Here is a 9,255-nt window from a genome sequence, read left to right as displayed (position 1 = left end):
TGTTCCATCCAATTTTTTAATTTCTGTGGCAAGTGAATTGTTAGGTGCAAAAACTGAAGAGCCTAGATCCAACTAAATTCTAAATCATGTCTAATTTTGCACCATGTGTCTCATATAATTTTTAAATTTGTGTGTCAAGTGAATTATTAGGTGCAAAAATCAAATAGTCTAAATTCAATTAGATTTTAAATTGAATTTTAATTGAAATTCAATTTTATGCCATGTGTCCTATCTAATTTTTCAATTTTTATGGTAAGTGAATTATTGGATGCAAAAAACAAATAGTTTAGATCCAATTAGATTCTAAATTATATATATATATATATATATATACCCCACTAAAACATTGCTTAAAAAATAGAGTCACTCTCCTGTTGATTTTTAAATTACTTTATTCACTTATAAATTAGATTCTCAAAATAAAAATTATATATATAATTGTAAGGACGCGTTTCGTGGCGGACCGTAACAGTGTCGGGTTCGCGCGTGAAAAGGCCCCTAACAATATCATTTGTAGAGCGTGGGTTTGGAAGGCTAGGCCTTGGTTGACAGGCGGTGGGCTTTTCGTGGTATTCATACAAGTTTCGATTTTCCTTCACCCTTGGAATCTTTCTCCTGGAGGTGGGCTGGGAGGCTCTGGTTTCTGGCCATTTTTCCCAACCCCCTCTTTTAGGTTACTTCTTTTTCCTTTTATATTCGCCTGCGTTCATTGTCCTTCGTCCACGTATAGGGTCAATCTTTCCAAAATTGATACTTGTCCCATCAGCCCATATTCAAAGTCGTTGGGGGTGGTTGTAAAAGCTAAAGACTGCGGCTCTGTCAGTTTCAGAGCATTAAATGGCAGTAACAGCAGCTTTCCCTTGATATTTTAGATCTTTCTTCCAAGTTTCAGTCCTATACCGTCTTTACCCTTATTTCTTCTTTGGGGGGACTTTGGGTCTGCCGAGGATTGAGCTGTCCTCGGCGGTATCCAAAGGCTATTTTGTCGAGCTTGGGCCATAGCCCTCCTCGGCTTGGGCCTCCGGATTCTCCCTGGGCAGATGGGCCTGGCCCATAGATCATTTGGGCCCCACAATAGCCCCTCAAAACCCGGCTGTCCAACCTCTTGGTTGGAAAGGGGGGTTTTGGTGATGTCCAACCTCGTCCTACGGCCCAATCAATTTGGCCTATTAATAATGCTGGCGGCTCTTCATCTGTCCAAGAAATGCACCGGTCTATGAGACGGTTTTTTTTTTTTGATTTCGCGCTTGACGCGTTCTTATCGTTTGGGTATTCCAAAACGTGCTTTTAATGACCACTATTTACGAGACTACTTTAATTTGGCGGTTTGTTTTGATGGGGTGGAGAAGCGGAACCGGCATGTTTGTGTTGGCAGATTCCTTTGGAGATCTGAACCTATTAAATGTCTCCCGCTCCACCCTCTGTATAAGAAGGAAAGGAGGAGGTTATTGTTTTTGCGAAGAATCCCTTTTCATCCTTCTGAGATTTGAAATTCTTGGCCTCCCCTAGGGTTCATTTTACCCACTGGTTTATATACTAAATCGTGATACACTTTACCGTAACAACAAGGGATGCAAAAACCCCACCCCTCCCAAAAACGCCACGTTCCGATGAAGCTCATCATGGCTCGATCGGTACAAGGATGGCGAAGACTCAAAATCAACCTCATCCTTCTTTCAGTCAAAATCCGAAGTAGGGACTCGTCACGTCAAACTTTAGACGTGGCTGAGTCGAGAACACCCAAGATCGTTATCATCCGGCTCCTCACGAGCGTACCTAATATGGCACCGGCGTGTTAGGAGTCAGGGCTGAGGCAGGGGCTAAGTGCTTCTGTTTCTCCCTCTTTTGCTCCCTGGTGCCCTCCCCCGCCCTCTCCTTATAGTCTTCCCAGCACCAGTTCCGACCTGGTGCTTTCTCTTCTCCCTCTTTTGCTCCTTTTCTTTCTTTTCATTTCTTCTCTCCTCTTCTCCTCCTTCTTTACTCATGTCTTCCATCTTCTTTATTCATCCCCTCCATCTTCGTCATTGATTTCTTCCTTACTATTTCCTTCTTCTTCATTCATTCTCTTTTTTAAAGTGAGTCCCTCTCTTAGTATGAGCAGCAATGAGGCGGAGATTGGAGAAACTTTGAAGACGAGTTTAAAAGACGCTTGACAGTTTACTTTTCTGTACTACCGATGTAATGGTTGCTTAGGCAGTTCACATTTTGTATAGGCTCGTTTGAGCCCCTTTTTGTATGTTGTAGCAATTTTTCATATTAATAAAGGTTGTTGTCTACCTTATTTCGCATATTATGCCTTTACGTTTTCATAAATTTGCAAGCACTGCTCGGCACAATGATATAGCATCTAAATCAATGACGACTAAAACCAAAATACTCGATAATAAATAGATATCGCTATAACTTTGATAGAAGTGCTTAGCACAATAAGGCCGACCCGTAAGAAGTAGTACTTACCCGGAACTAGCCGAGGAGAGAACCGAAGGCTTGATGCCGTGTGAGAAATAACCATCCGAGGACATATCACCTGCCAAATGAATAGCCCTCGTATACGACTGAATGCTGGGGCGTTCCACCACCTTCCTTACACCCTTATTGGCCTTAACCTTTTATGGTGTTTAAGCCGTGGACGAAGTGACTTGACGTTTTTATCAAGTAGCCCATCTTACTAAATTCGAACCTTTTCTTATCTAAGTGTTTGGTTTCTCCATTGGCTTGGGTCCGAGGACCATACACGGCCTTGGTACTGTCCGACACTTGTAACTTTTATTTTTTGTACTTGGTTCCCCCATAGGCTTGAGTCCGAGGACCATGCAATGCCTTGGTTCCGTCCCTGGGCCCCTGTGCTGAACCGGGCTTGGGCCGCGGATCTATTGGGCCCACAAATTAGGGGGTATTTTCGTAATTTTAGGTCACACGGTATTTTTCGGGCGTCCCGGTGTTCGAGGTGCTCCTTCTCGAGACTCCTTTATCTTCAGGGCTGCAGACGACATTGGAAATCGTGCCAGAGACGTTTTGTCTGTAGCGTTCCTTGAGACGCTGCGTGAATTAAATGCCACCACCTTATCTTTTAACATAAATAGGAGAGAAAATTGCTCTATCCACACACAAATCCTTCAGATTCCTCCCTTAGTTCATCATGCTTGAGGCAGGGCTTGGGAAAAAGGAGCTCCCTCCGCCACAAAGGCGTCATGTCCCCCCGAGACTTAGAGTAGGGAGGTACGGGCCAAGGAGGTGCAAGTTCAAGGGAGCATTCCATTTCGTCATAGGGGAGAGGGTCTTTTTCCCTCTTTTAGTCAAAATCCGAAGCAGGTTCTGGTCATGCCAGTTTTTCGGTATGTCCAAGGAAGGAATTTCCACCATCAGCACTGTCTGCCTTGTAGCAGGCAAATTTTTGTGGGGGCTTCCCAACCTCAAGCTCCTAGCACCTTTTCTGTAGATGGTGTTAGCCTGAGGTCAGGTTCTTTGGCTGCCTGAGTTATGGGCATGCAGAAGTGTCGAGGAATAGTTTCCTTAGACAATAACTTGGCGCAGTAGCCAACCTCTCCTCTGAGCTGTCCCCACGGCCTTATCTCCACTCGCTTGTATTTTCCTTTACTTATGTAGTCAGCTTTAGTGTAAGCTTGTTTCAGCTTTTCATTGTACACTGTACTGTTCCCTTGTCTTAATAAAATATGTGTCTATTTCTCCATACATATCTTTCTTCTCCGTAACAACTACTTTATGCATGAATATTAAATGCAAGCTTGCCCTTAAGGATATTCCAGGCAGAAAAAATGCTTTAACACAGGTTCCTACTAATTTAAACTCACAAATATTATCAAGTATAACAATGGTAACTTTCAATAAATTAAATTCTTGGAACTAACCGGGATAAGCGCTGAGTACTACGCGATGCATGCTAGACCGATGTCCGAGAACGATAATCTCTAAATAATTCTTCTGAAAGGGTAGCTAAGTAGCGAGGGACTTTGGTTGTGCTTTTGGGGTAATATGTTGCGCCGTATCGCATCAACCCCTTTGATACTGGGGATCCGAGGGTAGACCGAGGAATCCGCGCAATCAAGGTATTAACCCGTCTGCTAACGCGGAGTTCTCTTCAGAGGGATTTCGAGGTTTACGGGCCATAGTTTTTTCTTTAAATAGTTGGTTCCTCATCCAAGTAGTTGGTTTCCCCATAGGCTTAAGTCCGAGGACTATGCAATGCCCTGGTTCTGTCCAAAACTTAGTTTTCATTACATCCAGGTAGTTGGTTTCCCCTGAGGCTCGGGTCCGAGGACCATGCAATGCCTTGGTTCTGTCCAAAACCTAGTTTTCCACATCCAGGTAGTTGGTTTCCTCTGAGGCTCGGGTCCGAGGACCATGCAATGCCTTGGTTCTGTCCAAAACCTAGTTTTCCACATCCAGGTAGTTGGTTTCCCCAGAGGCTCGAGTCCGAGGACCATGCAATGCCTTGGTTCTGTCCAAAACCTAGTTTTCCACATCCAGGTAGTTGGTTTCCCCATAGGCTTGAGTCCGAGGACTTTGCAATGCCTTGGTTCTGTCCAAAACCTAGTTTTCATTACATCCAGGTAGTTGGTTTCCCCTGAGGCTTGAGTCCGGTGGACCATGCAATGCCTTGGTTCTGTCCAAAACCTAGTTTTCATTACATCCAGGTAGTTGGTTTCCCATAGGCTTGAGTCCGAGGACTTTGCAATGCCTTGGTTCTGTCCAAAACCTAGTTTTCCACATCCAGGTAGTTGGTTTCCCCATAGGCTTGAGTCCGAGGACTTTGCAATGCCTTGGTTCTGTCCAAAACCTAGTTTTCCACATCCAGGTAGTTGGTTTCCCCATAGGCTTGAGTCCGAGGACTTTGCTAATGCCTGGTTCTGTCCAAAACCTAGTTTTCATTACATCCAGGTAGTTGGTTTCCCCTGAGGCTTGAGTCCGGTGGACCATGCAATGCCTTGGTTCTGTCCAAAACCTAGTTTTTTTACATCCAGGTAGTTGGTTTCCCCATAGGCTTGAGTCCGAGGACTTTGCAATGCCTTGGTTCTGTCCAAAACCTAGTTTTCATTACATCCAGGTAGTTGGTTTCCCCTGAGGCTTGAGTCCGGTGGACCATGCAATGCCTTGGTTCTGTCCAAAACCTAGTTTTCATTACATCTAGGTAGTTGGTTTCCCCTGAGGCTTGAGTCCGGTGGATCATGCAATGCCTTGGTTCTGTCCAAAACCTAGTTTTCATTACATCCAGGTAGTTGGTTTCCCCATAGGCTTGAGTCCGAGGACTTTGCAATGCCTTGGTTCTGTCCAAAACCTAGTTTTCATTACATCCAGGTAGTTGGTTTCCCCTGAGGCTTGAGTCCGGTGGACCATGCAATACCTTGGTTCTGTCCAAAACCTAGTTTTTCCTTTGTGCGGGATCTTGGCTTTAGGGGAGTTAGCTCCTCAGCCAAGCCCCTAGTCAAGAAACGTAGTCCCTAACAGAACTTTATACTAGAACTCTATATCCAACGGTTAGATATAACGAAGAAACTCTATCGACCCACTTCCTATACCAACACACAAGCCTTTCCCACAGACGGCGCCAATTGTAAGGACGCGTTTCGTGGCGGACCGTAACAGTGTCGGGTTCGCGCGTGAAAAGGCCCCTAACAATATCATTTGTAGAGCGTGGGTTTGAAAGGCTAGGCCTTGGTTGACAGGCGGTGGGCTTTTCGTGGTATTCATACAAGTTTCGGTTTTCCTTCACCCCTGGAGTCTTTCTCCTGGAGGTGGGCTGGGAGGCTCTGGTTTCTGGCCATTTTTCCCAACCCCCTCTTTTAGGTTACTTCTTTTTCCTTTTATATTCGCCTGCGTTCATTGTCCTTCGTCCACGTATAGGGTCAATCTTTCCAAAATTGATACTTGTCCCATCAGCCCATATTCAAAGTCGTTGGGGGTGGTTGTAAAAGCTAAAGACTGCGGCTCTGTCAGTTTCAGAGCATTAAATGGCAGTAACAGCAGCTTTCCCTTGATATTTTAGATCTTTCTTCCAAGTTTCAGTCCTATACCGTCTTTACCCTTATTTCTTCTTTGGGGGGACTTTGGGTCTGCCGAGGATTGAGCTGTCCTCGGCGGTATCCAAAGGCTATTTTGTCGAGCTTGGGCCATAGCCCTCCTCGGCTTGGGCCTCCGGATTCTCCCTGGGCAGATGGGCCTGGCCCATAGATCATTTGGGCCCCACAATAATAAAAACACAAGTTTTTTTTTTTGGGCTACAAATAAATGTGTAATATTTGTTCATTTATTGAAGCTAACCTCATGACTATCCTAGTTGTATTAGTAGTTTTAAATGTGTAATATAAATGAGAAAATGTGTAAACTTCAAATTAGAATGAGTGAAAATTTATGACACTATAAAAAAATAAAAAATAAAAAAAAAGCCTCATCGCACGCGCGAAGCATGTGTGATGAGGCTAGTGTATGTATATATATATATATATATATATAATTTTTACAACTTAGTGTAAGATAAACTCGTGTGTGTGTGTGCGTGTGTGAGTTCAAATTAACAAAAATCCAACCAAAAAAAAAAGTAAACTCATGTGTATTTCCAAAAGAAATTAAAAAATAAGAGAGAGAAAGAGAGAGAGTATAAATATGTGTATAATTGTAAATTTTTATTTTTTTTAATTGTACCTAGCATATGCATGGGTTATATTGGGGATGGCAATTTTACCCCGCCCCTTCTCACTTCGCCCCACGTAGGTTTTCCCCACCCCGCAAAGGTGATGGACCGAGGATGGGGCGAGATTTTAGCCCTACACCACGGGGCAGGGCGAGGATGAGTTTAGACTTTTTAGACCCAACCCACCCTGCCCCGTCCCATTCTCGCTCTGTCTTGTATTGATAAGGGTTAAATTCTAAATTTTTCACCCTAGAACCCTACTATTTAAACAAGCATATAATCAGCTTATTTTATTCTACCCAACAAGACTTTTTGCCTTTTTTTTTTCTTTCTCTAGTAAGGTTGACAATAAATTACCAATTTTAATATTTTCTTTTTTTTTCATTATAAACAAATTTATATATTATTGAATCATTGATTTTGTATTATGAGATTTTTGTTTTTGTTGTGATATTGTCTTGTTAAAAACTTTAATAATATTATTCAATTTTTGCTTAAAATTAGTTTGATTTGATGAGATAAATTTATTTATAATTTCAAGTATATTTTTATTAATGAAGTTGGTTTTATCAAAAACAATTGTAATAGTTGTGGGTAAATTAACAAAAAGTAGAGTTTTACGGGATGGGATGAGGCTTTGTGGGCCCCAAGAGGCGGGGATGAGGTAAAAAATAAAATTTTCCAGTCATGCGGGGCAGGGCGGGAATGGGGTTAGACAAAACCATGCGGGACGGGGGTGAAGACCCTAACCTTCGGACCCACCTCGCCCCATTGCCATCCCTGGGTTATACACTAGTTCATAATAAAAATCAAAATTGGAACAAAAACCCATAAATAAGAACAAATCAGCCCATTAACATATCATTTAATTTCCTAAATTAATGTTAGGAGAATGGATCCAAATCCGGTTGGACCAAGAAAAAAGTTATTCTAAGAAATCCCATATATTTCCTTATTTTCAACTCACAATCATTATATGATTGAGTTCAGATAATTTAATTGTCAATATCTTTTATGCCTTTTGATATGGAAAGGGGCCTAATCGTGGATGACATTGGGCATGCAATGAGATGTGCAAAACAATGACAATGACACTAACAATAACAACAACAATAATAATTATAAGGCCGAAACTTCATTTTGGTCCTTATATTTTGGAGTTACAGTCAATTTGGTTTCTACATTTTGATAGCAGTCAATTTGGTTCTTATTATTTTTAACTTATAATCAATTTTGTTATTACCGTTAACTCACTAATGGAAAATGTCTATGTGAAACATAACGTGACAGCTAGCACACATTATGCTAATGTGGCCAATAAAATAAGATTAAAAAATGCCACCTCAGTATTCTTTTATTTTTAAAAAGCCACGTTAGAAAAAAAGAAACAAAAGATCTAAAATCGTAAAAAATGAATGAATCTAAAAAAAAAAAAAACTCAGAATTCTTAAAGGGAATGTGCAGAATAGCTGTTAATAGAGATTCAAAGTAGTAAGTTAGGCAACGTTTGAAAGTTTTAAGAAAGTTAGCATCTTGAGTTTTAGAAACTCAAGATCCATATTAAAACCCGAGTTTTATAAACTCGCTTTGCGAGTGTTTGGCTGGACGATTTGGACTGAAAATGCCACATAGATCTCGAGTCTTTAAGACTCGAGTTCCATGCAAAAAAAATTTTCCCTATAGTGGCGTTTTTAAATCTTATAGTGACGTTTTAAATCCCTATAGCGGCGTTTTCCTGCAAATTTTTTTTTATAAGTGTGATCACCCCATACCAGGTTCAAGGAGCCCTATAGTGACGTTTTTAAGCCTTATAGTGACGTTTTAAAGCCCTATAGCGGCGTTTTCCTGCAAATTTTTTTTATAAGTGTGATCACCCCATACCAGGTTCTGGGAGCTCTATAGTGGCGTTTTTAAGCTCTATAGTGACGTTATAAAGCCCTATAGCGGCGTTTTTCTGCAATTTATAGAAATTGAGTCTTTAAAACTCGATTTCCACGTGGATTTTTTTCCACATCAGACCCATCCGCTTACAAATCGAGACTTAAAAACTCGAGTTTTATCTTGGAACTCGAGTTTTAGACACTCGAGATGCTAGTTTTCAACATTGTTTTGAAACGTGACAACTAACTAAATTTTTTGATATTTATTGTTATTTGGAAAGGGTGTTCGAATTCTTAGATGCTGTTGGTCTTTGTTTGAAGAACAGAAGAAGTTTCTCTCACTCTTTCGGTTCTCTCTCTGTCATCTTATTCTCACTCCCTCGGTTCTCTCTCTCATCTAGCTTAAACTGGCCACCATGTCTGGACCCGTGACCACTGTCGCGCTGACAGTGATGCACGACGGCAGCACCACCGATGGTGGCTACCATTTTGTGTCTCTCTATTCATTGTTTCTATTTTCCTTCTCTTTTTTATTTTTCTATTTTTCTTTCCATTTCAACTTTACATGTGCGTTTGGGGAGTAGATTTCCATTTGGGCTATAGGAAGTTGGTGATTTAGGTTTGGGGTTTCAAGGGAGATGAGGGTGTTGATTATGTCTAGCTGCCTTCACGTTTGATGGATCAGTCTCTCACCTTGAACCGGGCTGAGATGCCATCTTTGAGTTG

Source organism: Quercus lobata, chromosome 2 (genome assembly GCF_001633185.2).
Source record: "Quercus lobata isolate SW786 chromosome 2, ValleyOak3.0 Primary Assembly, whole genome shotgun sequence".
Taxonomy (NCBI): Eukaryota; Viridiplantae; Streptophyta; class Magnoliopsida; order Fagales; family Fagaceae; genus Quercus; species Quercus lobata.
This window is presented reverse-complemented; position numbering follows the sequence as displayed.